This window comes from Corvus kubaryi, unplaced genomic scaffold (genome assembly GCF_017639235.1).
Source record: "Corvus kubaryi isolate FWS band 111438036 unplaced genomic scaffold, C.kubaryi_AGA036_p1.0 37398, whole genome shotgun sequence".
Taxonomy (NCBI): domain Eukaryota; kingdom Metazoa; phylum Chordata; class Aves; order Passeriformes; family Corvidae; genus Corvus; species Corvus kubaryi.
The window spans coordinates 41,684,370-41,697,355 of NW_024581137.1; the positions used below are offsets into that span (position 1 = coordinate 41,684,370).

The window sequence follows — 12,986 nt, forward strand, 5'->3', positions numbered from 1 at the left end:
TCCACATCTTCATTTTAATGACTCAGACACAGGACTCTAAAGAATACCACGTAAGTTTGCTGACAGTATTAAACTGGAAGGAGTTTTCAACTCCTTCAAGGGCAGAGAGGCCCTCGACAAGTTACAGGGCTGCACAACCATATGAAGTTTGAGAAGGGCAAGTGCCAAACTCTGCAGCGAGGATAGGGCAACCCTGGTTGTGTGCACAGACTGGGAAATGAGAGGCTGGAGAGCAGCCCTGTGGAAAGGGACCTGGGGGTCCTGGTCCATGGCAGGTTGAACATGAGCCAGCAGTGCCCTGGCAGCCAGGAGGGCCAAGCATGTCCTGGGGGGCATCAGGCACAGCATCACCAGCCGGGCAAGGGAGGGATTGTCCTGCTCTGCTCTGCACTGGGGCAGCCTCACCTCGAGTGCTGGGGGCAATTCTGGGTGCGACAATGTAAGAAAGATATTAAACTATTAGAGAGTGTCCAAAGGAGGGCCACAAGGGTGGTGAAGGGAGGAGAAGCTGTATTAGGTCACTTGGTCTGTTCAGCCTGGAGAAGAGGAGGCTGAGGGGAGATCTCATTGTGACCTTCAACATCCTCACAAGGAGAAAAGGAGGGGCAGACACTGATCCCTTCAGTCTTGTGACCAGTGACAGGACTCAAGGAAATGGCACTAAGGTGAGTTAGGAGAGGTTTAGGTGGGATATCTGGAAAAGGTTTTTCACCCAGAGAGTGGATGGGCACTGAACAGCTCCCCAGGGAAGTGGCTGCAGCACCAAGCCTGACCAACTTCAGGAAGAGTTTGGACAATGCTCCTGGGCACATGGTGTGATTCTTGGGGTGTCCTGCACAAGACCAGGAGTCAGACTCAATGATCCTGATGGGTCCCTATGATTCTGTGATTCCCGCAGTACTTCATGTTACACTTTTCAAACACAATCTGTTCTGCATTATTGTCTATGAAATGACACAGAGACCGGCCATCAGAACAAGCCAACACAGTGACAGAGCATCTGTGGCCAAGGGGGCGGATGCCACTTGTCACCTCTGTTTGCACATGAGAGTGCAACTGGTGAACAGTTCAATTAATGATTTTCCGGAAGATCCCTTCAATGCAAAAACATTTATGGGGGTAAGACACCAAAAACTTGTAATAAATAGGCAACACAGCTCCAACCACAACTAACTGATCCTCTAGCTAAGGCAGAGAGGAATTCGTGTATCAAAGTACACTTGTATTGCCATGCACCTGGAAACTGGGGACCTACAAAGATAGGGAGCATCTGTACACAATGTAGGTGAGCTGAAAAAAACCTAACTGATTCTGCAAAGACACAGATTTACACAGAATGGACTCAGAGGCAGAACCAGAGGCAAAACTGAGCATTTCAGGGATGAGAAAGCATAACAAAGAGGACATTCTATCCCCACTACATGAATGAGGAACCAAGGAACAAGTATTAACCAATTAATCAGATATTCAAAGAAACAGGCACAAAATCACTGAAAAAAAGCACAGATCCATATAATAACCTATTAAGCTGCTACAATACAATTTTATCATGATTAATATAACATTTCATGTGTTTGTTTATTCCATCTCCTGAACAGTCCCTTAAACATTAAGGTTTAAAAGTAACAACCTGAACACGAAAGGGGGCATATTTTGAGAACCTCAAATGTAATTTAAATGAATCACAGAATTATTCAGGTGGAAGCAAACCCTGGAAGGTCTCTTAGGCTCACATTCTCCACAAAGCAGGGCTAGTGATGAATTCAGACCATTTTGTGAGGGCTCTTATCCAAGAACTGCCAAATAGAGGGGAAGATGTCCCTCAATATCCTGGCTATGTTCTTTCTTATTGGTACAGACCAGGACAGTGTTGCCAAACTTAATAAGAATATCCTGTCTCCTCTCTAGGTCATGAAAGTTGTTTAAACAAGATGGACCCTGAAGAATGCCACTTGTAACCAGCCTTCAGACAGAATATGAACACTTAAGCAGTATCCCTGAGATCTGATAATTCAGTTTTTCTATGTATCCAGCAGTACAGCTGGACTGTACGGCACAAGGATCTAGACTACGGCATAAGGATGGTATCACTGAAGAGCTCAAAACCCTTGCTGAAGTCAAGGTTGGTGACCACCTTGTGTTTTTCCTCTCATTCACAGATCTACTCATCTCCCATTACAGAAGGCAATCCCATTAGTCAAACAGTTGGTAAATCCGTGCTATTCCAAATCATCTTCTCCTTCCTTTGCCCAGAAACTAGCTCCAAGAGGACCAACTCCATGATTTTCCTAAGGACTGAGATAAGGTCAATTGACTGTCTTCCCTGAATTGTCCTTCTCATCATTTTTCAAGATGGGTGTACCATTTGCTTTTTTCCAGTTAACAGGGACCTCTTCCAGTCCTCATAATCCTTCAAAGATAGTATCTCTGCAATGAAACCAGCCAACTCTGTCAGCACCTTCACATGCATTTCCCTGGGTTGCATGGACAGGTATGGGCTGAGCTGTACTGGAGCTGTCTTAAGAATACCTTCTTTATCCAAATTGGTAATGATTGTGGGTTTTGTTTCCTTGTGTTTGTTGTTGAGTTTTGGCTGTTCTGTGGTTTCTTTTTTTTGGGGGGTGGTAGGGAAGCAAGGGAGAGAGGTATTTAAGGAAATTGTGTCGTTAACTGAATCATACACACATGGGAAAAAATTTCACAGACAGACTTTCGCACAGACACCATCAGGGATGCTTTAATAGGGATTATTAACAGAGAAAGGTGATTTCTCCTCCAATCCATACGGATTCAGTTTGCCAAAGCTTTTCTTCACTGCTAATAAAAAATTACTGGAAAAAACTAGCTTCCCAAGGCTAAAGTCATCCTTCACATTTATTCTTCAGGCACGGCAATCATGCAAGCAATGTTTCAACACCTCAAAAGACTGTAAGAAGGAACTGTGTTATTTAGTAAATGTATTGCAGACCACATTACCATTTGTAACACTAATTGGGCATCTTAGTTTAAACAAACAACATGAATATGTGGCCACAAAGCTTAATTCAACAAGTATGGATTTTATCAAATAAAGATTCAGATCATAAAATGTAACAGCTGTGTAGTAATAGACACTTAAAAACAGCTTTACATTTCACATGAAGAATGCTGAGACAGGATGCACACCCAGGAACAAAAAAGTTGTCCGACATACAATTTCCCAAACTGCACACATTGAAGGAGATAACTGTATTTTAATGTTATTGGCTTTCTGACAACCATACCAAACTCTTGGATTAGGTATTTGTTTATAGATGCTCCTGTAGTATTTAATGCAATTTTGGTTACTCAGATCTTGTGTAAATGTAACAGCGATCGATTGTAAAAAGGCCAGCCTTCTGCAGAAGGCTACAGAGAGGTAGCTTATGCTGCTGTGTGTAAAGCACAGGGCTAAATGAGTCATTACAAACATTATTTTCATTCAACTGAGGCACAGATGTCAAGGTTCCTTACAGACTCAGATGGCATCTACCTGACAGCCATTACAGTAAGTATTTTAACAATTGCCTCTCTATTTCTTCAATAGCTCAAACAACAGGCTATGGCTTTGGGATGCAATTTAAGAATGAATCTTACATGTCAAATTAATTTGCTTATGTAAGAAAAGAAAGAACAAACTATCAAGTACTCATTAGTAGAATTAAAAAAGCCATAATCCTCTCTTTATGAAAGGACTGACAGGATGTGCCAGTGACCCTGCAGCATTGGCTTTAGAGGCACTGCCTTACTGATTTCAGCCCTTTGCCAACAACTGTTTTGCACTCCACATCCTTGGCCTGTCCAAGTACTCCACAGTACACGATACCACAACAGGCTCTGCACTGTCATGATGTACAACTATGCCTTGCTCTGAAGTATTCTTCCTTTAAAATCTTGCCCTATGTCTAATACACCCTCTGTGCCTCTCAGGTTAGATTTGCTCCAGCTTGCTATAGGAAGCACTTCTCTTAAAGTACAGCCACATGGACCGGATGTCCCTTCCTTGAACTCAGCAGCAGGCGGGACACAAAGGGTCGAGAAAAGGCTGCTGAGGCACAAGCGGAACAAGGCAGAACACAGCAGGGAAGTGGCACCAGTGAGAAGATTGCAGAAAAGAAGGAGAGAGCATGGATGTATTGGGTTGACTCTGAGTTGATGGACAGTCTTTAAGACCAATTACGCTTCTCACAATTTACATATTTAAACCGCACAGAAAGGCGGGACTTCCCCTTTTGTCGGAGCTCGCCTGTTGGAAGGTGGGGGGGCTCTGAGCCTCCCGGCCCCGCCGGGCCGGGCCGGGGCCACTGCCCCTTTCTCCCTTTCCCAACGCTGCGGCACGGACCCTGGGTCACTGCGGGGGGACTGTCCCAGAGCCGCAGGCAGCTAAAACCAGCCATGGACTGCTCACAGCTCAAACCAGCCATGGACTGCTCACAACTAAACCCATCCAGCGCGGCTCCTGGGGACAGGCGGGTCCCTCTCCTCTCCATGCGGAGCCGGCGGAGTCAACGGGAGCCGGCAGAGCCTCCTGTCTGCAACCAGCACACTCCGTGCTGAACTGAAGAGGACACCACGAAGCCAGCAGCACAGAGGGAGCGAGGCTTTCCCCACCGTAAAGCCTGAACAAGAACACCCTTCAACATGGCGGCTTCAGAGTCAGAGAGAAAGAGAAGTGAGTCACGTGGGACGGAGCTGGAAATGGCGACGGGAGAAAAGAGGGCGGTGCCGCGATTCTGGCGGGCAGCTTAAAAGAAACCTTCTTGCATGCCATGGTAAGAAACTGTAATACCACAAACTGTTTGTCTCTTTAATCCATTTGAAGAACATGGGGGGATGGAGTATCTTCGTGTGCCTGTGAAGATTGTGAAGAATGCCTATGCCAGGCTATATAGAAGTAGTAAGAGGCTGTTAGAGACTTGTGGCGAAGAAAAGCCTTTGTGTGCAGGCTAAAATAACTTATCCTTAAAAAGATTAATAACCCCATGTGATGGCCCATGTTTTGTAGTGTGAAGGAACTGTGAGATTTTTCATGGGAGAGATGTTCTACACACAGCAGATTGATTGTTTCCGAGCGGGTCTGCTGTTAGTGGCAGTTTGGGAACCACGTGCAACTGAAGGAAAACCCTTTTTTCCTTAAGCATAAGAGAGAGACTTTTCAAGAACTGGAACACTGACTAACATCCCATGTTCTGTTATCCCTTGTGTGAGCTGGGTAAAAGGAGAGAAGTGCTAGGGGGGGGAGGAATTTGCTTTAATTTTGTTTTGTTATTTTCTCTTTACTTTTAATTCTATTAGTAATAAAACTCTTTTCATTGTACTGCAACTGTTTAAGGTTTGTGCCTGCTTTGCTTTTTCTCCTAATTCTTATCTCACAGAAGGAAAATAAGTAAGTAATGAATATTTTGAACCAAAACCACTACATTTAATTGGTGTTTCTGCCCGGTTTCGAACTCAACCCGCTACAATGGACAAGATAACACAGGTTAGGAAAAGGATCCTCATCCACATACAGGCAAGGAAGGAAAAAAAAAAGTCTATGTCCATGAAACCCCAGAAGAAGCTGCCATTAAGGTAAACACAGACACACTAATGTAGGCCATTTTTCTCAAAAGCCTGTCAAGAAGACAAATAAAAATACCCTGTATATGATTTTGCCAGTAGTGAGAAGGTCAGAAATAACCAATAAACAAAAACGAATTGTTGAATCAAAAGTAAACTATATGGAACTAACCCTGTTATCATACAAGATAGCACAAAGGACTAATAAATGCCCCACAGCAATGACTTCTTGTTTTAAATCTTGCAGTACAAGCTGCTGCATCTTATACTTCAGCCTGCAAGGGTAAAAGCTCCCTTATGTATAGACCTCCAAGGCTAAAACACGTGATTTGGAAAAAAGGTAACACTATTGCCTGGATTCCTCATGACCTGTTACCTCATTTCTTCAAACAAGAATCTTTAAAAATCTATTTTTTTGCTAGTTTTAAAGTACTTCCACCACTAACTGTCTTTACAAAGAACTTCTTCATGTATCTACTTTACGCAATTATCCTCACGTGGCCAAAAGAATAGAACGGAAACATGTCTGCACGCTGAACACATTGATTGCTCTAAGCCCCAGAAACACAGGACTGGAACAAGCTTCCCTGAATCATCAAATCCAGTCCTCTGCTAATGCACTCATGTAAATAATATGTTTGTTATACTGACTGAGTTACACACAAACAGAAAAGGTTTCCCAAGGTTATCCTTCATGTGAAACTATTGTGAAAACTGTATCTATGAAAGTCTATTGTTTATTTCAGTGTCAAACAAAAGTTTAACTATCTTTCTACACAAAGCAATTCTAAAGGTTCCTGCTTGCCCTATTACCCATCACACAAAAATGTACAATTCTCAGTACACTATTTTTTTACCAAGAACCCCAACAGCATTCCCTTATTACCTGAAATTGTTATTTGAAGTTATAATGATACACTAAGGATGATTTATGCTTTGAAAATATTACTCATTATCAAACAAATCTGATGCTTCTACTGAATTAAAACTCTTCTAGATGCTATGAATCATTGCTCCCAATTTTAAGTTTTAATTAAAAAAATACTTTTGAGTTACTGACGCATTTAAATTGTACTTAAAACACTAATTTGTAATTTTGCATTTTGGCCGCTATACTTCAGAATACCACAATGATTTAAAAATTGTTTGTTGGATAAGAAACACTGAAATGTTCAGCCTGGAGCAACAGTCATTTGGCAGGCCACACTGTAAAACCCTGAAAAAAAAATACAAGGCTGATGCTTATCTTAGAAACACTGATGACATGTTAAAAGCTGTTCCAATGCTATCACTATAATAATGGAAGAAACAGTCCTCAAAAATGAACATCTGTCAGCCCTAATCTCTACTGCAATTACATTTGTATTTTCATAGTGTGGAATAGCTAGGCAGTAACTTGTAGAAAAGAAAATTATCACAATAGCTGAAAATTTTCATTTTCATCTTGACTGCTAGCAGTTTTTCCTTAAAACACATCATATCAACCATCAGTATTCAGGTACCATTTGCCCTGAAGATATCCATACATTTTGGGTTGATGAACCACAGTCTCTGCTGGAGAAGTCTGAGGTTTTGAATTTCTCTCTGCCTGATGCTTCTCTCTCCTCATAAGCAGAAAATAGAATGAGTACATTCTTTCAAATGTTTCCTTTGTGCATGAGAATATTTCTGCTTCTTTCCCCTAACTTTGTCTATTCCTATCATCGTAACCTTTTTCATAGTGTGTTGTGCAAGCATATCAATTTATTTTCTTGTTTCAATTGCATTCAATATGTGTGTATCCACACTGTCATCTTCCGAGCCTCGGCAGCCTGCGCAGAGAGGCACTAAGGTGTAGGGGGAGGATAGGGAAAGTACGGCACATACTCCCCTAAGACAAGACAGTAAAGTCTTTCGACTTTCCAAAAAGTACTTGGAGTTACGTACATAACCTAGGATTTAAAGGTAGGAATTGATAAGGTAAACCCTATTCACCCCTACTTCCAGCACTAGAGAATATGAATGCAATCACATGTATAATAAAGTCACCTGAAAAGTTTAATACTACTAGGTGGTTTACAAACTTTCAACTCCTGATTCCTTAATGTACTTTAAAAACAATATATAGTAACAAAATATAAAAATTAAAAATAGGATTGAGCAGAACTCACTGGAAGCCAGGTAGGTACATTTACCCTACCTGCTAACCAACAAATACCCAAGTACTTTTATTTATGACATATTTGCAGAAAAATAGGTAATACCAAAAAAACCCCCCAAAACCAAAAAACCCACAAACCAAATCAAAAAAACAACCACAAAATTCAACCCACCCCCCACCCCCCGCCCCCCCCCCCCAGCTTTTTGTTTTTGAAAATTAGCATGAAGATCAGCTTTTAGCTCCAGGTAAACAGTCAAGTGTGCCTGATTACTAGCACAGAAATTGCTGTGGTGGTTTGCCTGCACTAAGGGTAGAAACAGAAGAGAGATTTATTGTACAGGTGGTGAGGCACTGCATCAGATTCCCCAGAGAAGCTGGGGATGCCCCATCCCTGGAAGTGTTCAAGGCCAGTTTGAATGGGGCTCTGAGCAACCTAGAGGAAGGTGTTCCCACTGATGGCAGGGGGTTGGAATTGGAGCATCTTTAGGGACCCTTTCAACCCACACCGTGAATTTAGTTAGCAGGAGACATGTTTTAGAAAAACACAGAAACACACTAAGGGAATAAATACCATGCAGTTTAAGCTGTGAAACTCCTGGCAAATCTTTATTTAAATCAATACAGAGTATTGGACAAAATTTTACTGTAATACGAAAGAGAATAGAGAAATTTATGGTGCACTTAAAATCCCATTTGGCTCACAGATGTTGTAAAGTGCAAATAGTTCGGAGGATAGGAAGTACCAACATTAAGTATCACATATCCTTGTCCTGCTCTTATACCTTTCCTAAGGTATGAGTTTCAGTCAGAGGAAGAACACTCATCTAATTTTTACAATATTCTGCTGTTATCAAAGTCTGGTCAGATATTTTTATCTGTCTAATTTTCTCTCAGTTGTTCACAAATTATTAGTGGAATGAAGTGACCTAAAATTTTTCGAGGGTAAGGATGTACTGAGTATTTTCTAAAGGGGATCACACCTTTGAGGAAAAATCTTTGTACTTATGTGATGCCACTCCATGCCTAAGAAAAAAGCTCTACAACAGGATGGCTATGAACTTGATTTAATTTTAAAATAATTTTGAACTTCAAGATGATATTTAAGCTAAGTTTTTTAAAAACATATCCGTTTAAAACTAATTTTCATGTGACAGGCCACTGCAAAGTTGGAAAGAACATTCACCCAGTAGTGATGGCCAAAGCACTTAGCTGGCCTGACAGCTAGACATGCTGCAATCAGGTTAAGTGTTGAAGCAGTGCCCCCATTTCACTCCTGTGGGTAGCTCATTCAGCTCAGTATGGGAGCTGGATTAACCTCTATAGTAAATAGTGTAAGAAGCAAAAAAATATTTTCAACCTTGCTGCAAATCTCAGACATGCATACTAGACATTTATGTCTACGAAATGTATTAAAATAACAATATTCTGAATGAACATTTTCTCAACAGTTACAAAACACGTAAAATGCTTTGGGTTGGAAGGGACCCAAGCCCCCTGCTGTGGGCAGGGACACCTTCCACTAGACCAGGTTGCTCAGAGACCCACCCAACCTGGCCTTAAATACTTCCAGGAATAGGGCACCCACAAATTCTCTGGGCAACCTGTTCCAGTGCTTCACCACCCTCACAGTAGAGCACTTCCTACTAATATCGGATCTAAACTTCAGTTTAAATCCATTGTCCCTTGTCCTGTCCCTACACATTCTTGCAAAAAGTTTCTCTCCATCTTTCTTGTAGGCTCCTTTCAGGTGGAAGGACACACTTAAGTCACCCCAAAGCCTTCTCTTCTCCAGGCTGAACAATCCTCATTTTCCTAGCCTTTCCTCATGGGAGAGGTGCTCCATCCCTCTGATAAACTTGGTGGCCCCTCCTCTGGACTTCCTCCTATAGGTCAATGTCCTCCCTGCTGAGGACCCCAGAGCTGGATGCAGCACTGCAGGTGGGGTCTCAGCAGAGCAGGGACAGAATCCCCCCCTTGACCAGCTGCCCACACTGCTTTTAGTGCAGCCCAGGACACATTTGGCTTTCTGGGCTGGGAGTGCACATGGCTGGGTCATGTCCAGCTTCTCATCCATCAGCACCCTCAAGCCCTTCTGGGCAGGGCTGCTCTTGCTCTGTCCATCCCCAGCCTGTGTTGATACCGGGGGGTGCCTTGACTCTGAGCATCTTGCACTTGGTCTTGTTAAACCACGTGAGATTCCCATGTGCCCACTTCTCAAGTGGTCCAGGTCCCTCCAGATGACATCCCATCCTTCAGGTGTGGCAACAGCACCTCTCAAGCTTGGTGTAATCTGCAAATCTGCCAAGGTGCACTCAACTCCACTGTTCATGTCATTAATGAAGATATTTAATAACACTGGTCCCAGCAAGGACCCCTGAGAGACACCACTTCTCATCCATTTCTATCAGGATGTTTATCAGCATTCTAATTTCCATTCCAGTGAACATTAACTCATCCAAAATTTACCCAGAAGGTCAGAAAACTATCACTTGCTGTTCTTTAGCACAGAAATCATGGAAAAATTACAAGTCCGAAAAATGCATATTAAGCACCACAATTGCTAATATAGTCACTGATAGAGAAAATTATTATTAGTGTAGAGAACAGGTGAGACCATTTCAGGGTAAACAGAGTAGGCTGTCACTAGACTAACTTGTATAGTTTGAAACAATAAAGAGCATTTTAAGAATACAGCTTTTCTTTGGACCTGAAATAGAAATAGCAGTTTTCTGGGAACAACAATATCCTGCATTTAGTAGCACATGGAAAGTAGTGAAGCCTGGAATACCACAGCATGTTTATCTGTAAAGCTGCCAGCTTTCATCATCCTCCAAGACCATGTGCTTACCTGAAGAAGAGTTTGAACACACAGTATCTTGCCTAATTTTTTCAAATAAATCCATCTCTCCCATAAAAGGTACTCCAGCTACCTACTAGGCTTGGTCTGGTCAGATCTCTAATTTCTATTAGTATATTAAACCCAAAATTTAAATCTCCCTGCTTCTGAACTGCCTTTCTGAAAAGACCAGTGTCAAAAGGCAGTCAAAAGTCAGTAACCCACCATGATCCCTGCAACAATCTGCTGTAAGGAAGCTCGATGGAAACTCTACTTGGATTTTTGCTGGTGGTGCAGGGAACTGTGCTACTTACCAAGAGGTAAAATCATCCTGATGTGCTATTCTCAGAAGCAGGTTAGTCACAAAATACTGCTGCAAAAGGCAACTGTTCCTGGCTGAATTTCTACCAAAATAAAGTCCTGGCCATATCTACTACTTTTAATAAGCAGAAAGTGGTGATAAAAATAGACACAGCACAAATATTTTAACACTGCACCTATTTTAAATGGCAACAATATGTAACCTTGGAAGATGTTTGGTACCCTCCTCCCAATTTACATTTTTACACTATTCCAAGTATCTACTGTACAAATTACTTCAGTAAGTGTATTTATTAAATTAGCTCTATCCAATAAAACCTAAGAATGCAAAAAACCCAATTGCATGGATATAAACATAAGGGAAGTAAAGCAATTGCCAACTTCAAGGTATGTTTTCATTCAAAGATCCTTCTCCATCATCAAAGAGAAGAAAAAAAATAAACAAAACCAAAAGAAAACCCTAAACCAAAACACAAAACTCCCAGTGATTTTCCATCTGAAGAGTTAAAAAGCCTTTAACTGAATTTCAAAGTAGATCCAGGGTTTTATCCGCCTGATTAAGTACAGCTTTTAACAAGTGAAGTTGTAATTAGGCATAATGATAGCAGAACAAGCAAAGTTAGAATATGCATATAAATTCTAACTTAAGAAGTGGTCCACTTTCATAACATTTCATGTTCTTCCTATTCAGAGAGGGTTAATTCCTTCTCAAGGTGCTGGAGCTGGTGTGGAAATTTTCCACAGCACCTGTACTGGCAAAAGAATTTTTGGCTAGGAAGACAGCCACAAGGACCATGCTGGCTCAGATAGTGCCCAGGCTCTAGAAGCACCAGTTTTCAGCATTTCTGGAACATTCAGGAGGTTCCATTCCAAGAGGCTTATAAGAATTCAGTCCCATGTGGTGTTATGCCAAGAGGCTGCAACAGAGAGTTACAATTTTGTTCCTTCTGAACTGCTTAGCTGCTACCAAATACAGTACAGCTGATATGTTTAAGGCTTCTTTGAACTTTCATCAACACATTTCTCTAAAATATGGAAGCAAGTCACATAAATAAAAGTTCATGGGAAATCTTTGTCAAAACCAAGACAGGAGATGGTGTAGAAAAGGTTGGGCTTGGCTTTACCAATCTTGATCTGACTTTAACATGACATTTAAACTGTATGGGATTACAATACTTCCAGCAAACATGGTACATAACTAAATCAAGAGCCCAACACTGATTTTAGGCAGAGTATTGAAAAATCTTGCACAAAGATCAGCTACATGCCTTACAAACTTGTGCTAATCCTTAAAGATAGATTGGCTGGTTCTAAAGAAGAATCTAAAATTACACTGGGTACTGATGCATCCAGTAATAACAAGAATGAAAAAAATCTATACAACTTCCATTCAAAATGGAAAACCCAACATAAGCAGCATCTGCTAGCTAAGAAAGCACTTTTTAATGTCTTACCAGTATTCTGTCAAAAGAACAGAATTATTGTATCTTTTGTATGATTTCCACTTTCTGATGAACACAAAGATTCTTCACTGTTTTTTTGTTATTCATTCTCAACTAGTAACAGATAATATCGATAATGCTGGGGGAAAAAAAATCACTGCTTCAGATTCACAACAGAAGACAATTACGCTAAGACATTGTATCTGTAATTCCCTTAACCTAATGTGTAAAAAAAAAATGGATCATTTAGAAGAGTTGTTTTTCACACAGATGAGTTCGAGAATCAAAATTCAGTATTCAGTATTTTCTAAGTACTTCTTACACTAAATTCAAGAGCACAGAGTCAGGTATTAATCAACCCCTGTGGAAAATGATCCACAGACATCCAGACTACAAAAGATTAAATCAGCCACAACAAAAGAAAAACCAGCCCAACAACACCAGGACAAAAACAACAGATGCACTGACTACTTGAACAGAACAGAAATGCTCTGCCACTGTAACCCTCTCTTCATCAAAAGACACTAATTCATCACAGATCCAAAATTCTTTTTTTTCTACTATTTCCAATCATTCTTTTAGTTCTTTTCCTCTTCAGCCCCCTTCCCATAAGCTCCCTGTAATTCCAACCCTGTTTGTGTTGCAGCACACAGACAAATCTTTCTGCCTT

General features: G+C 41.2%; 1 protein-coding gene and 1 long non-coding RNA gene across 5 annotated transcripts in view; one reads left to right on the forward strand and one right to left on the reverse strand.

Moving 5' to 3' along the window:
* Positions 1–12,986, reverse strand: part of ARHGAP21 (Rho GTPase activating protein 21) — a 119,375-nt gene that overhangs the window by 18,161 nt on the left and 88,228 nt on the right. The gene's annotated exons all lie outside the window — the stretch shown is intronic.
* Positions 362–4,337, forward strand: LOC121671389. The gene is made up of 3 exons (XR_006018503.1): positions 362–2,122; positions 2,380–2,491; positions 3,949–4,337. It is a non-coding gene; the product is annotated as an uncharacterized LOC121671389 (long non-coding RNA).